Source organism: Manis pentadactyla, chromosome 11, assembly GCF_030020395.1.
Source record: "Manis pentadactyla isolate mManPen7 chromosome 11, mManPen7.hap1, whole genome shotgun sequence".
Taxonomy (NCBI): domain Eukaryota; kingdom Metazoa; phylum Chordata; class Mammalia; order Pholidota; family Manidae; genus Manis; species Manis pentadactyla.
Window position 1 is genome coordinate 107,143,776 of NC_080029.1, and position 21,572 is coordinate 107,165,347.

General features: G+C 47.1%; 1 protein-coding gene and 1 long non-coding RNA gene across 3 annotated transcripts in view; one reads left to right on the forward strand and one right to left on the reverse strand.

The window, feature by feature from the left end:
- Positions 1-21,572, forward strand: part of LIPC (lipase C, hepatic type) — a 144,035-nt gene that overhangs the window by 42,716 nt on the left and 79,747 nt on the right. The window lies entirely within an intron of this gene.
- LOC118921315 (uncharacterized) lies at positions 5,327-6,664 on the reverse strand. The gene is made up of 4 exons (XR_005028285.2): positions 6,349-6,664; positions 6,014-6,072; positions 5,877-5,929; positions 5,327-5,536 (listed from the first exon to the last, which is right to left on the reverse strand). It is a non-coding gene; the product is annotated as an uncharacterized LOC118921315 (long non-coding RNA).

Here is a 21,572-nt window from a genome sequence, read left to right on the forward strand (position 1 = left end):
CTCCCTTAGAGAAACTCTCTTACGCTCATCTGGGGGGAAAAATCAAATAAAGGTATTCATTACCTCTAGATGCTTGATTTCACAGAACATCTTGCATGACTCTCAAATATGAGGTCAATACAAATAAAACTGTTTAAATTGCCTGATAGTAAACACTTCTGACCCCAAGAGTAAAAAGCTTTTTGAGTGATAGTTACATTGATAGTAGAGTCACAATGACAGGTTTCAAAGATGAAAGTAATGGCTCAGAAAATAGAACAGTGGAGAAAACATAGATGAAAGGCAAACAACCCCATTTGAAATCCACAGCTTTCTTTTTTCGGAGGAAAAACATTGCCAAAAGCACTACTTTGTGTTAAGTAGATCGTGATGAAAGGAAAAGATCAGGCAATTGCCGCCTGGTTGACTTTTTATCCCCCATACACGTGTTCCTTTGCATCTTTAAGTACCATGGCCCTTGTGACTCTGTTTCCGAACTGGTGATGCCTCTCTCCCCATGTCCATAGTACGTGCTATGGACACCTGTGGGAACGTGGTGCCACCCGAGTGACTAAAACTAGGCTCCAAATAGCCTAAGTCCCATCCACACGGTGAGCTGAGCCCACTACCAGCCTGCTTCCCACGCAGCTAGAGCTCAACACGGCTTTTCACTAAAAGAGCGCCTAACGACAAACACTTACTAGTACAAACAAAGCATTCTATTTACAGCAAGATTTAAAGACAAGCAAATGTTAAGCATCCTGACCACTGTTCAGTTGCTTTTACCGCAAACTTAAGACCCTCTTGGAGTCCTCTCCCATCTGAGTGGAATGCGATTTTCTAACTCACCTTCATCCATCTTGGAGTCAGACCCTCCCTGGCTTGTTGCTTTTCCAGGCTTTTTAGTGGCTTCACCAGGCACCAAAACAAGTGGGACCTTTCTTCTACTTCCCCTTTAAAGTTCAAATAAAAGAATATTACTATTACTGGTTTGCACTGGAGTAAAGAAAAGCCCTATTATTGCAACCCTACCACTTCTTGGGGAGTGTGCAGTCTATCTTATCCCTCCAGGGCCCAGAGGAAGACAAGATTCTCTGTCACACATACCCTTTATTTGCCGGTGTCACCCCCGTCCTTCCAATCAGAAGAGGTCATTTCCCCACTTTACTGCTCCCTAACCTCAGCTCTTTGCCCTTTGGGGAAGGAGGTGTTAGTTGATTGATTTATATTTACTTACAATTGTTTTTTATGAATTCCAAGAGATTTTACATTTGGCTTTTAACACAGATGGTGCTCTTATATAGTCCTAATGAAGATTTAAGATCTTTAAAATCACATTTAAAGAGAATTCCATGCAATTCTTCATGAACAATGGAAAAGGTTTTAAAGGGTAGATTAAAGTGATCAATAAAATAGAGATTATAGGAAATTACTGACATGTAGGGCCGGGCTGGACAAAGAAGACAAAGACCAAATGTCCAGCTCAGACCAGAAAGAGGTGTGAGTCCAGCAAGATCGTGATCAGCCCCTGAATGGGTGGTTCAAAGAGGAGATAGCGAGCTGGAGGGAGCTGGTGGAGAGCTGGGGCCGGCATCCGTACAAAGGAAATCAGCTAGTGCAAGGAGGCCCGGACAGGGACTGGGAAGGTAAAGTCAGAGAATGCAGTTGTCACCAGTAACACATCCCAAGAGTGCCAATCTCTTTCCTCTGTCTTCCCCTCTCTGGTCTGTGGCAAACTAGGTATAGGTACTCATGATACTAGACAGCGAATCACAGCCCCCTGTCTGTCGCTTCTAATTAACACGGGAGCGGTGGAGTTAGATCTCCAGGCGGATATACAAAACCCCTCTGAAGTTCTGTGAAGCCCCATCTCCTGATGATTAAATGCCAGTTCTAAAACTGGAAAACTTACTCCCCAAACCAACAGATGCTTGGGCTGTCGTCATTACGCCTGTTCTAAACTCATTTGTGATTTTACTGGGAAGTCCTGTCTGTGTGATTTATTAGGGATCACTTCTGGAAGATTACTTGGAAAATCTGACTAGTTATATGAGGTATCTATCCATCCATCTTGATGATTTGTCTTTCTTAGCACAACGCAATGAAGCCTTTTGAAGGTGCATTTAGTCACCCTTCCACTTCATCAATGTAAGAAGGTTCTAGAAATCCCCCACACTCTTTAAGGTGGCCTTTTTCAGATCCCTTGGTTTCGTGAAAGGTATATTAATGTTTGCCATCCTGTACACAGTGCATCCTCTAATTAGTTACAGGACCTTGGGCAAGCCACTGAGCTCTCTGGGCCTCAGTTTTCTCACCTATAAAATTAATCAATAGACTACATTCTCTCCATGGCTCCTTTAAGTTCTAAGGATCTAGAGTTATTTTAGATACTTTGTTAGCTATTTTAACCCAATTAGCTTCACATAGGAGAAACAGGCTGCAAAGAATTAAATTCTTCTCTGGTTTAAACCCATTAGGTCAGAACCAACCCCTTTACCTGTTGTTAAGACCTCTTGCTGCGAACAGACCATGAACTTGTCCACCTTGAAGGTCATCTATTTTTCTGCCCACTCACAGGGCTCCAGTCCATCATCACCGTCAGCTAAGCATTTTACCTCCTGGAATGTATCTGGATTCCTTCTTCTCTTTAGACATCACATAAAGTTCTTAAATGGTAGTTATTGCAATTACTAAATAATTTTTTATTATTTATTACTAAATACGTTTCCTATCTCTTCATTCAGAAAGTTATCCCAATATTTGTGATGCCTTTGTTCTAAGGAATAACAATTCCGTTTTCAAAAACTTACCTGACTCTTCACAACTATCCCATTTTTTTAATCGAAGTATAGTTGCCAAAATATAATAGTTTTAGGTATATAACACAGCAATGAGACATTTATATGCATTACATGTGTAGTTACCATCTGTCACCCTACCAAATTATTATAATATTATTGACTATATTCTCCACACTGCCCCTTTCATCCCATTATTTATTTATTTTATAACTGGAAGTTTGTAGCTCTTTAATCCCAACACCTACTTTGCTTAATAATCCCAGTTTTTATAAAGTAATTTGTTACACAACATTCCTACCCACGTGTAATAGTTTTAACAACTCTTCTCCTAATAAACTCCAGTGTGAAATTTCATGAAATTCTTCCTGATAGTTACTTTTTTTTTATTCATTGTATCCTTACCCAAATGCTTATCTCTCTGGGGAAAGAAATCTGGTATCCCAAAGAAGCATGAATCCAACTTACAGAAAGTCATTTCTGTAAAACTAAGAGCTGATATGGCCTTCAGTGACCATCTGTCCCAGCCACCCCTGATCTCGTTCCTAGTGACCAAAAGGTACTGTCTCTCAGGGGCTTCCTGGGTTGAGGTGCAGAACCTTTGATTATGAGCTCCTTGTCTCTGTAAGCTCCCCTGAGTTGCTTCTTAGCTCACAATTTCTGATGTACATATATGGGGTCCCACTTGGTGGCTTTTCCTGGTCCCCTCTCCTAAGCACTTTGCTTGCTTCAAAGCTGCCCTTTCCCCAAGATGGCTGCTTTGACTTAATGAATCAGCTGCAGTGTTTGTGATCTGCTGCCAGGTGTTCTAGAAGGCAGCTTTCCGGGGCTTCTGTCAGGCTGTCAAAGTGCCCTCTGGTCTTCCTGCCGGCTGTTCGCTCTGCTCCTTTTTTCTTCCTAATTAATGCCTAGGTCTTATCTGAGTAGCCCTTCTCAAACACAGTAACTGAGTGATTGATGTGTTTTGTTGTGTCTTTTTGGAAGCCTCCCGATCTGGTTGCTTGGCAAGACCTGGTGTTTACAGGGTTCCCACTGAGGGTCAGGGACAGCTCAGTAGTGGGGAACTTGGACTCTGGGGTCAGCCAGAGCTGCCTCTGACATGATGCTCTTGACATGGTACTGAAGCTTCCTAAACTTCAGTCTCTGAGCCTGTAAAATAAGAATAATAGGACCTATTTCATAGAAATGTTGAGATTAATTGAAATAATGCATGGAAAATGCTCAGCATCCATCGAGAGTTATTACTAGTGATCCCACTCAGCCCTTGGAGATGGGCAAAGCAGCTCATCTTACTCCCAGATCGTGGATGAAGGCCGTGGGCTCAGACAGGTCACGTGGCTCACTCTAAGCCACACAGCAAGTATACATGAGCCATAGCAAAACCAGGACCTGGATCCGGGTCCTCTGTCTCCTGGACCCATGTTCTTACCTATTCCCTGGCAACACCTCTCAGAGTCAAGACCTGTGTCCTCTACAGCAGTAGTTCCCAGAGTACAGTCCCCAGGCCCACAGCATCAGCACCAGTTCCCAGGTCTGGAAACTTCTCAGATATGTCAGGGTTAAGGCTCCAGATTTAATGAATCAGAAATTCTGGGGGTGGGACCCAGCAATTCAGGTTTTAGCAAGCCTTCCAGGGGACTCCAACACACACTCAAGTTTGAGAACCCCTGTTCTATGGAATAATAGTTTGTCTCTTGATCTAACTCCTGAGATAGGGGATCCACACATCTTGGTGTGATCTCCAAGATGAATTAACCCTTCCAGCCCTGTGACCTTATCCTTACCAGGGATTTGTGATTAACACCTACTGAAACCATTGAACTCTGGTGTGGTTCTTGCCCCCGGATGCACACTAGAGTCATCTACTGAACTTTTAAAGTGATGCGAAGGCCCGCCCCAGATTAATTAGCATTCACTTGGAAAGCCAGCCTGGACTGAGAAACCTGGAACTTCGGAGCTGCCCTGTGCAGACTCCATGGAGCTCTGCGAGGCGGGGAATATGTTTACCTTACTAAGGTCTGTGTGCTTTACTATTCACTTCCTGCAAAGTGGTTTCTCTCCTTCCTGTAGACCATGGAACCTCTGCCAGGTCAGCCCTCCACCTCATACCCACTTATTTGCACAACTGCTAACATTGTCCAGAGCTATTTACTTAGGATATCTCAGCTTTGCTGTCTCTGTCCACACCCAGGGTTGGCCTGCTTGATCTAAAAAGGTAATTACAAAGTGTGATAAACACTAAACATTGACTCTCTCTAGCTCTTATTTTTCTTCTAACTTAGAAGGGTTAAGGGAAAATAGTTACATGAACATGTTGGAGTGTTAAGAATCCTAATCACCCAGCTCACAACAATACACCAAGTACTGGTAACCTAAGAAAGAGCACTGTGTCAGCCTTTCTCACCCTCACGGTGGACAGGAGGGTCAGGCTGGGGCCCAAGGCCACAGTGAGACCTTCTGCTCCAGCCCCTCTGAAATGAAGATCAGCAGCTTCCAATAAAGGGCCACCCCAACTTTCCCACTTGGCTGAGTAGCTTGGCGCCGAATATACCTAGTGATCTGAGTCTAAGCCAAACATGGTAAGTGGCTTTCCACTCAAGTGACAACCCCATTCCCTCAGGGATGACTGTATGGAGGTCTGTGAGATGATGGCAGGCTTGCACTGGAAGAATGCTGGGATCCATTAGTCTGTCACGGTCACAGGAGGAGGGAGGGTCAGTCTGAGTACCACACACATGTCCTGGTGGTCTAGAGTGGAGCTAAATAGTGAATGGGGATTTGACTAAAAGAACCATCTAGAGCACTGCTCCAAAAAATGGGAATCAACTGAATGAATGAATGAAACCAAAGAGAAATGCATAACTTTCCAATCTTCATCGTGTAGAGAGGCTTAGAAAGGGCAGGTGCCTGAAGGTCCTCCACCCTCTCCTCTCCTCACCCAGTCACAGCCGTCCCTGTTGGCATGGCTCCCCAAGGCAGCCTAAGCCACATGCCCTTTACCTCCTCTGAATGCCCCTTGGGATCCTCTCACTCTGGCTCTTGCCCATCTCCCCACCAAGGCTCCCTGGAGGCGGGGCCCCATCATGTACTTCTCCTTACTTTCCTCCGGTGCCTCGCACAGCATTCCTGCACAGGCTGGAAGCTTTCCATACCTGCCAAATGGAATTAAACTCCTTGGGCTCCTCGGGGGGTAGGGCCACACTCCCCAGCCCCTCAGACGGTGGCTGAGTACTTACTCTGCCCATGTATTCAGAGATGACAAAGATCCAGCTCCTTCCCTCAAGGGGCTCAAAGTCTGTGAAGGGAGTAAAACATGTACATAAATCATTACAATTAAATAAAAAATTACAAAACTATAAATATTATAAATTTTAGATCTAATTATAATTAAATTGTTATGCTTATTTAAATTAGAAAGCATAAGAGCAACTAAGCACCAGGTCTGGATGCTAAGCATTTTGCTTACATACTGTATTTCGTATCATCTTTGCAACGGCCCTGTGAGGTTTAGTAGTATTGTTCCCATTTTCCAAACAAAGAAACTGAGGCTTAGAGCATTTAAGTCACTCACCAAGCTAGTCAGTGGAGAAGCCAAGATTCAAACCCGGGTATGACTACATTGTCTGACAATGTTGTTAATAAGAGGGGAAGGGGTCATTTCATTTTGGGTTTGATGAAGAAGGGTGAGTGTTTTTGGTAACTTGGAAACCATCACCCCCACCCTCTGACACTGGCAGAGGGAAGGGGGACAGCCGGGGAGGGACCAGACCACAGTGGAAGAAATGTCCACTATAGTCCCAACTACTGAGCCCCCAGCCTCAACCAAGGGCCGCGCTGCCCTGGCCGGGGTGCCCCGGAGCGCTGGGGGTGGGCTCAGAGCAGAGAAGGCTGCCCGGAGCCGCTGCGGCTGCCGGCGTTTCCTGAGCGCGTGCAGCTGGGCTGGGCTTTATGAGACCAGAGAGGCGGGGAAAACGGATGAGAAATCAGAGATCTGCCGGAGAGTCGGAGATGAGCCACAGGAAATGCTTTCGTCTAAAAATATGCCATTTCTGAAAGGAAAACAGTCATTAGAGGGTGTGAGAAGCCCCCGTGGTGAGGAAAGCAAAACAGTAAGACTCACTGGGAAGCCACTGGAACGACAGAGAAGCCCATTACCCTCCCACTTCCTGTGCGATTAGCGGGACTTTGGGAGGATGAAAGGCAAGCAGATAAAATGACAACCCACAGGCAGAACTCCAGGGGAACTGTCTGGGTTCCGCATCCGAGGATGCAGCCGGGAGGTAGGAGGAGAAGAAACTGTTCAGGTCAATATCTTTCTCGCGTCAGCTGGTTCAGCTATAGATTTGGCTAAAATTTCCTGTGTGACTACTGTACGCCAGGCGCAGTGGGCTTTGTACACGTCACCTCCTGCAATGCTGTGAACAACACTGAAAAGGAGAAACACGAGTCTTAGAGGCTAGGTGACTTGCCCAAGGTCAAAGAGCTGGTAAGGTACAAAGACAGGGCTTCATCCCAAGTTCTCTGACCCCAAATCTCTCATTCCGGTGTACCAAGCAGCCTCCCATAATAAGATTAAGGGTCCTGACCATCCCATCCTATACAGGTCAGAGCCAGTCACTCCAGTTTTCCTGGTGGACAACAGAGGCTTTATGTTCTTTATCTTGTCTTGCACTGAAGCAATCTGGTTAAAAGGAAACTTTCTATCTTTGTTATTAATGGCCCACCATCAGCTAAAGCATGTTGCAGCCACACCAGATCCACCTCCTCACTCAGGACGCTGTAGTCTTGGAGTGGGAAGGTGACGCCTAAGCCACTTGATCCAAAGTCCCTCCACATGGATCATGAAGCAACTTTTCCTCGTCTCCCGGGAGTTCCAGAGATAGGCGCAGGGGGCCCAGAGCCCTTAGGCGGCGGAGGAGGGCACAGTACCTTCAGCAGCGACCTGGCCAGTAGGAATCACATGCTCTGTGCTGGGAGTAGTAAAGAGCTCGTGCTTCATATGCATTTCTCATTCCAGCCTTATCCTAGGGAATCTGTTCCCATCTCCTAGATGAGGAAACACAGTTTCTCTTCTACTGAGCCCAGATCGAGCCCTTTTTGACTCTCACTCACATGTTAGGGTTTGGCATTTGGAAACAAAGAGTTAGATCTCCTCCATGAGGACCTGAAGGGTCACTGGGAGGGTGACAGCTTCCTCAGCCCCTCTTGGTCCCCTACACCCAGGCTAAACACCCACAGGCCCTCACTCCCGTCTCAGCACACACCTTCGTCCCCTCACAGACAAAAGTCACTTCCACTGTGGGGCAGACAGAGCTGGCTGGCTAGTGTCCTGGTCACCCCCATGAGCGCAGAGGAGCAGCTTCTGGGTCCCCATGGGCTAAGGGCTTCAGGCCAGTGGCTAAAGCACAGGGTCCCCATCCCGGTCTGAACTGCCCTTGCTGAAATGAATGACTTCCCAAATGCCAGCTCCGATGGCCCCTTCTCAGCCTCCTTGGCTAGACCCTCCCAAGTCAGAGCACTGGAAGTCGCCGTGGACCACTGTCTGCCTCACACTGCATCGGGCCAGGCACTGAGTCCAGTGGACCCTTCCTCCGCTGTGCCCCGCACACGCCCCTCTGAAACTCCTTGCCGCTGACCCCTTCACACCTTACCCCCCCTGCCCTGCACTCCTGCTCCAAGTGCTCAGCAGGTTGGCCTCTCCTGTCCATCCTGCACCCTGTAATTCTCACGATCTTTCAAAGAAGCAGGTTTACTCATGTTTCTTCCTTGTTTAAAATCCATCAATAGCTCCTCGTGACCTCCAGGCAAATGTAACTTGGCCTGGCCTCCAAGGCCCTCCATCACCTGCCGCCTGCCGACCATCTCCAGTGCTCTGCAGCTTCCTGAGTGTGCCCCTCCTTCCCCCTCTGCCCAAGAAACTCCTATTCTTCCTTCAAAACCCAACTCCAGTATCTTCTCTCCATCACACTTTCCCTGATCCTCCTGCCCTCAAATCAGAGATTACTGTCCCTCCGCTGTTTCCCATGACCACACCTTACACTCACCCTCTCAGGCACTCCTGGAAGAACACTGCAACTGCTGGTCCATGCCTCTGTCTCCACCAGCAAACCCCTGAACTGGGAGGGGGTGGCTTCTGTGCTGGGCCGCGAGCAATGAATGGATTTACAATAAAGGGAGATGTTGAAGGACCCCATGAGCTAAGTCACAGCATTTGGTCTGCATGAAAGCAGCCTAGAAGAGGGCCCAGCCCTGGGCAGGTGTAACTGTGCAAAACACTGCATTTCAGTAAGTACCATTCTAAGCAATTTCCATGTGCCAGGAACTATGTGAAGCTCTTTGCCTGCATAATATCATTTAAAAGGATTGAGTGAGTTCATTTATGTAAAGTAATTAGCACAGTACCCGACACAGGGTGAGCACTGAGCAAATGTTAACAATAAAAGTGACACATCATTTAGGGGACACTTCTTATGCCAGGCAGTGTGCCAAGAACGGTCCGTGCATGACCTCACTTCTCACAACAACCCTGGGGGAGGCAGGTATTCCTATGTTTTGCCATTTTACAGATGAAGATACTGAGTCTCAGCTGAGCTGTGATCGGCACAGAAGTAATGGACTTGGGCCAGATCCGTCTGCTGTGGCACCCAGTTTCTCTGGAACAGCAATGCCAGGTGTCCCCCAGAATTCATTCGGGAAGACACAGGCCATGTTCTTTCAGAGCAGAGCCTAATGTGGCAGCTGGGGGAAATGTGTGGCACTGGGAAACTTCCTTTTCTGTTACATTTAGTCTAATATCATATTTTACACCCATCCTCGAAGGGACACAATTCACCAGAAGCAGTGCAGACTAGTTCCTCTTGATTTCTTGTATGTGCCAAGTAGTTATGCCTTCCTTCTGGGCTAACATCATAGTGTAAGCTAAGGTCAGTTCCCCCTTCATGCAGCTGGGAAACTGAGACCCAAATAGCTGCAGGGATTCACACAGAGCTAAGACACACGGGTCTGTCTGTCAGCCAGTCTGGGCCCCACTTTGCCAGATGGCAGCGTAGTGGCACGGAGGGAGCATGGGGTTTGGATCAGAGACCCTGATTCTGCCAGGTGCTGGCTCCGTGACACCTTGGGCAAGCCAATGTGTCGGATCCTCAGTTTCTTTATTCTGAAACTAGGCTGAGACTTCCTCTCAGGGCTGTGGTCAGAATCGAGTTAATGAGGTGTGTCCCCACACTGGGGGCCATAATATTGTCTGCAGTTGCGGCCTGTTAGCAGTTAGCTCTGAGGGAGGTTCGTTTGGCCTTGAACCCTGTAGCCTCTCCATTTCTGCAGGATTGCATGGTGCCCAGGTCTCTTCCTGAACCCCAACAACAGCTAGGCTCGTCCTGACTCAACCTGCAGCCCTCAAGAGCTTCGGCAGCCTAGCAATGGGCTCCGTGCCGTGCCGAGCCGAGTTCCCAGTCCATCCTCATCTGCCACCTCCCAGTGGGATCTCTGCCCACAAGCTCCTTCATGTTTCCCTTTTAAAAATATTTTTCCCTCCAGCTTAGTCTACAGGCATTGGATGAGAAGCCAGCAGGCTGCCTGGACAGTCTCCTCCAGGGAGGCAAGGAGCTTTGCCATCTCCTACCTTTTTAAACAAGATCTGCCTTGAGTTCCTCTGTCGAGATGTGTCTTTGAATGGGGCTGCAGGCTTCTGAGGCCCCATGAGCCCTGTGATAGCCAAGTAAGAAGTAGAAGTGGCAGCAGGAGTGAGCCAGCTGCCCAGGTGAGGGGCGGGGCCCCACTTGCCAGAAAAGCCATTTGGTGGCTCATCCACAGCGGGCCGGGCTCCTCAGGACAGGACTGGAAAGGACCGCAGCGAGGGGCTGAGGGTGGGGTCATGGACATTTTATGTGGCAAAGCACCTTTGACGTCTAATTATTGGGGCAAGAAATATTCACCATGTCATCTTAGGGCACAAAACCCCACACAGAGGAAAATAGTAGGATTTGAAAATCATGGATAATGCTTCTCCCTATAAGCCTGTAGAGGACATGTCTGCATTCATCCTGGCTGGCCCTGCTGGAAGCTCCCTCAGAGCAGAGATGGATGACACAAAAGTTAGAAAATGCCTGTGTTCTCTGCTTCCTTAAGGAATTGTCCTACTGAGCTGGCACTGGATTTCATTTTTAGGATAAAATAGTTCATCTCCAGGGGAGCTATGCCTCAAGAAAGTGATTTTCACCCTGTCACTTACCTGTGATCTCTGAGGATTGGCTTGATCCTTGGGGACAATTTGAACCACATGCCAGCCTGCAGGTATCCAGAGTTCCTCCATGATCTGACTCCCTACCTTTGCAGCCTCATCTCACCTCCCTCTGCTCCAGTCAGAGGGAACTGTTCCCACCCCTTGCATACCTGCCCAGCTCTGGCTTTTAGCTCCTGCCCTCAGAAGGCCCACCTCACCCCCACAGCTCAGCATACCTGTCTGTGTTTGACCCACCCTACAGCCAGCTTTACTAACTCCCACCATTGCCTACCTTGCCTTCAAGCTAGAAGTCATGACTAAATTCCAAGAATAAACAATAATAATAACTATTACTATAGCCTGCATTTCTTGAACTGCCAGGTGCTTTACAAGCTCACTTTCATTTACTTCTCCAACAACCATGTAGGCATGACTGTGATTTACCCCCATCTGAGTAAAACAGGACTTAGGGAGATTATGCAAATTACTCAGGGTCCCGTAGTTGGTCTGGTTCTAAGATGATGGCACGTTTTCATGCCACAGACAACTTCCTACCTCTATTAGAATTACTGTGCACTTGTTTTGTGACCTTTACAGGGTTATAATTCAAGGGCAAAGGCTACACATCATTCTTCATGACTCCAAGAACACTGAGCTCCCAAGAGTGAATCAATCAATCAAGGAATGAATGCATGAATGAGTGAAAAAATGGACATCAGACTAGAGAGTTAAGGCGACTGGTATAAACATTAAAAGGATGTCATGTCAATAAAGATTCATTAAGCACCAAACATGTGGTCCACATTCTCATGGGCTCTGAGCCCCAGAGTTGAAGCCAGGATCCATTAGACCTCAAATGTTCGATAGATTCCACTTTCCAATCTATAAGACCCAGTTTTCTAGTGAGCACTGATTTTCAGTCTCCTAGCAGCTTCTCTGCTCATTATGGCTTGGCAAACAGTGTGATTTATGCATGAGACACACATATTAAGATGCAACATTGTTATTCCAACTGTCGTAACTACTAAATTAAATTGAATGGCAATCCACTGATAGTTCAATCTCTGCAGAAAAAAAACAAAATCAGCCTGAAAATAATCAGTTCAATGTTATTTTACAGACATTGCCGGAAACAACTGTACAAACGGTAGGAAAGGTGATGTCATGACTCCCGTTTATTAATGCACGGGGTTTTGGTGCTCTATAACAAGATGAAGGCCACTGAAGTGTGAAGGTAATTTGTCCAAACGGAATTTCGAATAAATACCTTTGATGGTTCCTTTGTCTCTATTCCTTACCAAAGACAGGCAATTAGCAGCGTTTGCAATATTACAAGCAAATGAAATTGGGTCTCTGCCCAGCCTGCCTACAAAGGACTTCTGTAGCAATAAAAATAATCAATTGGATTCTTCATTTTCTGCTGGGTCCATGTGATTTCCTTAATAATGTCAACGCAGATTGTAATTCACAGGGAAAAATAAATACCACTTGCGTGAAGCATGAAATTTCAGACCACAAAAATGTTGCCCTTTCTTATAGAGTTGTTTTGTAATCAGGGCACATGCCTTGGACAACTAAAATAGACCGCAGGTCTGGGGCCCAATTTGCCTTTCATACACTGACCTATATTTTGTCTCCCAAATGCATCTTGTGCATTCCTCCTTCTGTACCTTTGCTCTCCAGCAGTTAGTGAGGGAATGGACCACAATTAGGATCCAAAGACCAACATCGAACCCCCAGTTTGGCCATGTACTTGGCCATGACCTTGAGCAAATCATTTAGGCTCACTGGGCCTCAGTTTGCTTCTCTGTAAAACGAGGCATGTAAATACGAGAGTGCCTAGACTCTGAGTTCTCCAGGACAGTGCCAGGCCCAGCATAGTCATGCAGTGCATGTTCCTTGAGCAAATGAATGAGTGAGTGTCCTTCACAGTCCCTGTCATGTGGCCAGCACAAATTAATTGTTGCTTAAAAATTAAGAAACTATTCCCTGCTTCTAACACTTACCTTCTTCCTCTTGACCCAGGAAAACCTTACCCATTCTTGAAGTCTAGCATCAAATTCTGCTGCCTCTGAGAAACCTTCTTAAGACCATTTCAGCTAAAAGTGATCTGACCTCCGGACTCCTAATACATTTGTTTTCCATAAACCTCACTTAGAACCCAGGCTTACCACCTCTTGTCGTAAGAGATTGCTTAGCTGCCCAGTTAGATCACAAGTTGCTTGAGGGCAAGTCCAGAGTCTTTGATTCCTGGTGAACCCTATGGAATATGATAAAGTGTCCAGCACATAGTGGGTGCTCTCTAAATGTCCACAGATCGACTGAGGGGCGAGAAGCCCAGTTCCAGGGAGAAGGGCCAATGCCCATGGAATTCCGAGGTTCCCACCCCTGCCCTGGAGAGGCTGCAGTCTTTTGCGCATAGTCCTCACAGCTGCGTCTCTAAGGCCTTCTCCTTCATGGACAGGTTGCCTCACTTTGCAAAAACCCTTCCCTTTTGTGAGGAAACAACATCCTCAGACTTTGTGGTGGAAGGGTAATTGTGTGACCTCTTCAGGGGACAGTAAGGCAATATCTTTCAAATTCTGAACTACACATACAATTTTTAAAAATTAAAGACACACAAATATCCTTTGAGCCAGCAATTGCACTTCCAAATGTTTATCTTACAGATTGGCCTGCACATATACGGGAAGGCACAGTCAGAGTATAGTCACTGCTGGGTTATCCATAGTAGCAAAAGACTGGAAACTATTCAAATGTCATTAACAGGGAACTGGATAAATAAATCTTGGTACATCCACATAGAAGAACACTATGTAGCCTTTGAAATGAATGACACTGACCTGTATATGTATTGATGTAGAATGTCCTCCAAGATATATTCAGTGAAAAAACAAGATGCCACCCAACGTGCCCTAGTCTAACTTATGTAAAAAGAAGACGTGCGTGCACATGTGTGCTTGTGTGTGTATAGAGTGTCTCCAGAACAACCACAGGGCTGACTGGGGGCAGGGAGGGAGCAGCAGAGAGCCTGGGGGTCAGAAGCAGGAGACTTGCTGCTGTGCTCTGCATTCCCATTCGTACAGACCAAATTCTTTAGCAAGTGTGTGTATTATCTCTCTCTTCTTTTCCCTTTTTAAATTTAAATTTTAGTTATTTTTAACAAGGCAATACATTCACATGTACAAAATTACAAAAGGTGCAAAACAGTGTGTAGGAAAAAAAGTTTCCCTCCCAGCTCAGCGCCCCCACATCCACCTCCACGTTTCCCCCCACAACCAACTAATGGGAGCCCTTCTTCTGTCTCCTTTTAGAGGTCATCCGTGCCTTGCAGACATTCTCTTTAAAAGTAATCATAACAAAGTGAACTGGGGAAAAGCTTCCGTCTTCCCTCCCTAGCTCTCTAGCCCTCTCTTCTCCACCCAACAAGTCAGCTTTGGGACAGGGTTGTCTTCTTGTATGGAGTTTTGGGAGTCAGGCAGACCCAAGTCTTCATTAAGTCACCTAACCTCTCTGGGCCTCGTTGCTGCATCTGTAAAATGGGCAGGTAATACCTGCCTCATGTTGTAAAGGTAAGAAACAGTGCATGAAGAGTAGGTGAGCCACTTAGCAGGTGTGTGGAGCTGCCATAGCCACCAGAGCTCTGGACGCTGCTCCCCACCCAATGTGGGCCCACCCTCCCTGGGCAGTATTCCTGGAGGCAGCCGGAGAGCACAGGATCCCTGGGCATCCCCTCCAAACTCCTGACAAACACATCCCATGTTTCTGAGGCAACGCTCCATGGCAAACGTCTACAGCAAGCGGAAAGCCTTTGCAGGGCAGTGCTACACTAATGCTCAATGCCAGTTGGGCAGCCTGGGTTTGGGGACTTCTGAAAGGCTTTGGGGTTAGAAGTCAGGAAACCTATTTTTGAGACCTGGACATCTTGAGCAATGAACTTCTCATCCCAAGCCTTGCACAGACTGAGGGGATGATTTCTCAGACCCTGGCCAGCCTTATACCCTCATGTCAGAGGCATATTAAAGAAGACTTTGACCCAGTGAGAGGGTAGCTGGTTGGTCTCCAGGCGGTGAGTGTGATTTCCAACCTAAACTTTGATCTCCCTGCTTACAGAATGATGGGAGTACAGAACAAGCATTTACTAAAGTCTTCAATGCTAACCAACTAAGTCACTAAATTCCTCAAAAAGGGAGGAAGTATTTTAAATTCTTTTTAATTCATGTTCATCATTACTGAAATGAAATGCAAATCATATAGACCATATAGAGATATACTCTGTAGAGTATCAGATATACTTCCTCTGTTAAATGCCAGGTTATTAGAGATGAAGAAGTGGCCGCTGGGGAGAGCTATTCTAAGACCCCTGCCAACTCCGGGGGGCTCTGCACTGACATCTGGTGAATAAGCAGTTGACACACTGGCACTGTGATGTAGCGTGGCTCCTATGATCCTGAAGATAAAAGGGGATCTTGCACCTGGCAGAAGTTTCCCAGGAAAACACACACACACACCCCACCACCACCACCAGAGGTATATGTAGGGGTGGGAAGGGAGCCTGCTGTCGGGACAGAAGGGGGTAACCTGGGTCCCTTCGCCACATGTCTCTCACAGCCATTCAGCATACAGATTCCATCCGCCAAAATAAACCACAGATAGAAAGTAGAAAGTTGATTCTCCATCTATTTCAGTAAATTTGGGGAGTTAAAGAACACAGCTGCCTCCAGTAATACCATCCTTATTGAGTAAAAATATCTCTTAGCAAGTTGTCCTAAATCAATTTTTTTAACGAGTCCTCTTTTCTTCCCTACTTAGTAGTGGTAATTTAATAGTTCTGTGGAAATTGCTGTGGAAGCAGGAAAACTGAGTGTTGTCTAGTTCATTGTCTGAGAGATTTTATCTGTGAATCAGAATCTTAATTCCCTCCATGCTTAAAAAGGACATGTTAAAGGGACATTCCCAGCCATTCCAGATCACTCCTTAGTTTTATTGTCTGGTTTTTGTTTGTTTTTTTGTTTTTTTGTTTTTAATCTACATCCAACGTAGGCTCTCTTCTTGAAGACCGAGCTGCTAAAGAAAATTTCTATGGAAATTTTGGGTGAAACTACCAGTGGTGTTGGGTCTACCCAAGAGGGCAGGCCACGAAAATCCTGGAGGATTGACCCCTCTGACCCTGTCTTTTGGCCTGTCACTCTAATGGGCATGCATGGAGCTAAGCAGGCTAGGCCTGCCTCTACTAAATGGTCTGTCCTTGGCATTTCAACTCTCCATACGTGTTATTCCTTTCCAACTCCGTTTGTTGATAATCCACTAGGCACTGGGCTCTTTTCTGGGCACCAGCAAACAGAGAGATGCCTAAGCCATAGTCACCACCTTCAACAGGAACTGAGAGGGGTAAGGCAGTACAAGCACCTGTGACTAAATGCAACGTGGTAGATGCCACGCCTGGGGTGTGAGCAAAGTACTCAGAGGTGATTCATTTTGTTTATGCAACAGAATGCTGATATAACACTTACTATGGGCTGGACATGGTGCTGTCAGGGCTTTCCTGATATTAACCCATTTCATCCTCACAACTCACTGAGGTGGATACTATTATTATCCCTTGGTACTGGTGGGGAAACTGAGGCATGGGGTGGGTAAATAACTTGCCCAGGTTACTAAGTGTCAGCACCGGGTTCTGAGCCCAGGCACTCTGACTCTGAGTTTATGCTCCTACCATGGGGCTACACTGCCTCTCAAAACCCCTCCTACCCATATTCCAAGATACATAAACCAAAATCAGCCGCAAATGAAATATGCTGACTGAGAATGCTACAGAACACAGTGAGGAAGTGACATGTATGCCAAAACCTGAATGATGAATACGAGTTAACTAGGCTAAAGGGGATGAAGTGGGTCGCAAGTCAAGGTTCTGGGTAGAAAAGGAATGAGATGAGTTCTAGGAACAGAGTAAAGCCACCACAGCAGGAGGGTGGAGAGGATGATGGAAAGGCACTACAGGGACCATCGTTCAGCAGCCTCCCTACAAGCCAAGGGTTGTCCTGTGCCTGGGTCCCCCAGAAGAATAGGATCTAGCAAAGAGTGCTGGTAGGGGAATGACAGCAGTGGCTGCGAGTTATCCAGTGATCACTCCAGCCTCTGCTGTGTAGCGTGGACAGGAAGGGGGTGAGAACAGAAGCAGGGAGACCCTGGGGGAGGCAGTAGGCAGGAGAGAACTGATGGGGTCCTTTGGATGGGGTGCAGGTAAAAAAAAATGTGGGTTCAAGAGAGACTGAGGAGGGAGTATCAATGGGAAGTGGTGATTGATTGTGCAGGGTGAGGAGAGAGAGAGGCATCAATGCTGGCCCTAAAGATGCTAGGTACTCGCAGGGTGAGGGGCACTGGAGGTGGGGCAGGCCTGCAGGGCGGGGTGCAGGAGAAGACCCCAGATAACAGTCCCACACACCATTCACCAGTCCCCTTGTTCACAGGCTCCTTCGTACTCGCCAACCCCAGTCCTCTGAGTGTCCTTCCTTCGTCACCCAGACAGCTCCTTCATAGAGATTCAGCTTGAACGTCACTTCCTCTGTACACATATGATGTGCTGGGCACTGTACCAGGTACTTGTGTGGACATTCTCTTACTTGGAACTCACAAGATCCCTGCAAGGAAGCTATTGCTATCGCCATTTTACAGATTACTGAGGATCAGAGAAGGTCCAGAGTTGGCCGGTCAATCAGGTGCTAAGTGGGAGAGCCCATATTGGCCTTCCTGGTGACACAGGGAAAGGTGAGCTTGGCAGGGGGCCCTTCTCAGAGGCATGAGGTTACTCACCTCTTAGATTAGAGATGTGAACTCCGGGAAGAGGGAGAAGTTCCGAAGGCCCTGCTCACCGAGCAGATGAGGACTGCTGGACCCAAAGCAGGTGTGCACCCTACAACATGCTTCTCTTTTTATCTCCAGAATTTTTCTGGTGAAGCACCTCCCATGGGGCAGGCACCCAGGGCTTCCCTGTTCTTCCTAGAAATAGGTTCCAGTGAACAGACCACCCATGGCATAACTAAGCACAAACTCTGTGCCTCCTCTCCTACCACAACTTGACAAGGACCCTCTACTCTAACCATGCCACTCTCTCTTGGCAATGTCCCTTTGCTTATGTCTGTCCCTCTGCCTGGCTCCTCCTCTCTCTTTTATGCACCTGGAGAGGTCCTACTCTTTGGATCAGGGATCTGGAGGGTCCCTTCCACGTCTCCTTAGGGTGGGAGCAGGGTGATCTGCTGTCCCAGTTTACCAAGCAGAAGAGTGCCCTGGTTTGTGGGACTTCTGGAGCTAAAGCAGGCGGTCCCATGAAAACCAGGACAGCGGGTTGCCCTAGTTAGGCGCCTGGGCTGTCTCAGCTCCCTGCAAGCCCAGCAGGTGTCCATGCTGGGTTTCATATGCATTGGTTGTCTCCTCTGCCCCCTCCTCTAAAGCAGATGTGCCTCCTCCAGAGAAGGTCCTGTATCTTTGGGTTTGGGGAGCACTCGTGGAGAGAATGGACGTACAACCTGAGCCCAGAGGCAGAGTGAGCATGGTAGAGGACGGCAGCTGGGGGGAGGCAGAGCAGTCACAGGGCACATGAGCAAAATCCATGGCCCAACAAAGACTGAGCCCTGGTCCATCCATGAAAGCCAAAGAATTCATTTTGCTCTATGTTTATTTCATTTGCCAGCTGGAAGCTTGGGGAATCATTTCATAGAATCCTTGAAAAATTCAACTACAAGTGCTTGGCAAGCAAACAACCCAGCACTGAGCAAACATGAGAGAGGGACTTTCCAGTAACCATAAGAACCAGGGGTGGGTCCACTCGCCAGGCCCTTGGGTGAGCAGTGCCCAAGTGGGCATGAAGTGGGGGTGGCACACTTTTCTCCTGTGTGTCCTGCACTGTGGGAGAAGCTTGTTGCCCTGAGCATGATTCTAGCACATAAAGGCACTTTCTTTTCTCACAGCCTGGCCTTTACCTGACAATACCTGGGAAAAATATTGGCTGAACCCCACACTTTTTGAGTGATGAAGAGATTGTCAAGGGTATTTCTGACTGCTGAGTTCAGAACCTCCTGAGCAAAACTCTGGGCCTTACAGTCAAACCCCCTGGGTTTGAGTCCTGGCTGTACTACTTAGTAACTTAGAGCTTAAGTAGGAAAATTACTTAACCTTGCAGAGCTTCCGTTTGCTCTTGTGTAAATGAGGCAATACTTCTAGGCTTGTTCATGGGAATTAAATGAAGAGAATGCGTGTCTAACACTTAGCAGAGTGCCTGGGACATAGTAAGTCTTAGTTAAACAGTACCTATTATTTTTAGTAATGGTAATAGCATTGCTCCTATTGTGCACTTAAAACTCTTAAAAATAAAAAACCTGTGTAGTCAACTGGGGCATTCCACCATGTTGCTGAAGCAAAAGACCATCCCTTAATAAGTAGCTTCCAGAAGATTTGTCACTTAAAGCTGACTGCATTTTTGTTTCTGGGTTATCAGTCATATTATTTCTGACCTGATGGTTCCTGCTCCAGAACAGGGTGGCCCAAACAGGCTGACTAATTAGTACAGCACTTCCAGAGCACATATGATCATTCAGAAGCAGCTTTCTCAGGAGCTGGGACTGAAATAAATGGGCAATTAGCAGGCTTAACAGGGTTTTCTTTCCCCCACTCTATCCCCAGTCCTCTAACGCATTAAGTTGATCACAACAGTTATTTTAAGGAAATCCAGCTGAGGTATTTGTGGGGCTTGGGTAATCTTGGGTCCACCATGGATACATCGTGAAATCTGGTTGTCAGGAGCATTATGTGGGTGGGACAGGGAGGCTGGAGGTCAGGAAAGCCAAGCTCTGCCCTCAAGCAACTGTGTGGCCTGGAGCAGCTCTCTTTGCAACTCTGGGCCCCAGTTTCCTCACTGGTAAAGTAAGGAAGTAGCCCAACTCAACCCCTAAGGGTCCTTCCAAGTCAGGAATTGGATGGTTCTCGGAGACTGGTGTCCACACTTGGGTTGACCACCGAATTACGTGCAGCCACAAAATGCCTCACTTTCCTTATCTATGCCCTGTATCCGACAGCTATCTATGAAGCCCCTTTTAGGTGCTGGGCCCTGTGCCAGACGTGTGGAATTGTCACTCTCATATCCATCCTCTCGTGGTGTCTTGCCAATGTGTTTCAGCCCCGGGCAAATTCACTATAGATTCAATGTGACCAAAGAAATGACAGTGGATCATTCTTGGGATGAAAGGGTTATATTCAATTTTATTTCCACGGTGACAGGTCAATCACTAGAATCTTGTTCATTCCGAGCGAGTCTGCATGCAGCAAGCCAGTCTCTACCTCTGGGCCTCCCTGCCTGCACAGCCATCCTCTGGGCCTCTGCTCTGCTCTCCTGCAGCCTTGCAACCATGCCACCAGAGCACTGGGCAGAGCTCTTTTATAGAGTCAGTAATGACATATTGCCCACACATGTGTAGTGAGCTAGCTAGCCAGGGCCGGGTGAGAATCCTGGCCACAGGCACCTTTGTTTCATCCACACTTGGCAGCCTATAGGAACGCCTTGCTTTCACAGTTAGGCCCCTTCGGAAGGAAAACAATCCCAAATTCCATTTCCCTCCCATATCTGGCTGGAATTATCAGGGGCTTCCTCTCTGAGCTTTCCCTCCCCACCCCTCCCATATTACGTCAGAGCAGTGAAACCCGGCTTGGGGCTCTCAGCATAAATGGACCAGGTCTTGGGAGAGGGAGAAGTTCCAGGAAGAAGAAACCCTGGGACTTCTTTGGCCTCTCACTAGCCAGTCTTATAATGAAATGATTCTACAGATGAGCAAGCCTCTTCCCTGTAATAATTCCCTTTGACACTACCTGGGACCCCCTCTGTGAGGGCCACATCCCAGGATCTTCTGACAACCAAGGGGTGAATTCCCTATTACATCTTATTTAGGAATCGTAGTCTTACCAGCTGAGAAAGCGACCGAATCTTGACTTCTGGTTTGGTCACCTGCAAAATGCACGTGGCTTTGATGGCTCCACGGTAAAGCTGAGTACGCATTTGAAAGAGCACTATAAACTATACAAATAAATACTGTGGTCCCTCTTGGTCTTCTTCCACTTCATGACAATCCTGAACTGACCTTACAAAAATAAGCTGCAAAGTTGGACATCTCCATAGAACTTGAATGACACCAGAAAGTCTCACTGGTCCAAAAATATGTTCCCCATGGCCTGAAATTCATCTACCTATGATTCATTCAAGCACCCATTTAAAGTTCCATCAGCTGTGACCTACCTGCTTACGTTACGATGAAAAATTACATTCATTGGAATGTTGCCGTGTCCTGGGCCCTTTACAATCTTTAATTCTTTATTTTAACCCCAAACCAACATGCAAGATAGTAATTCTTATTCAATCCATTTTAAAAGTTGGAAAACTGAGCCACAGAGCATCTGGGAAGCTTGCTGAAGGCCCACATGAGTGACGGTGTCAGGGCTTACACATGGGAGGGGCTGGCAGGGTGGCAGGCCCAGGGTAACACAGGACAGCTGCACAGGAGGGAGATCTGTAGGTGATGTGCACTGGC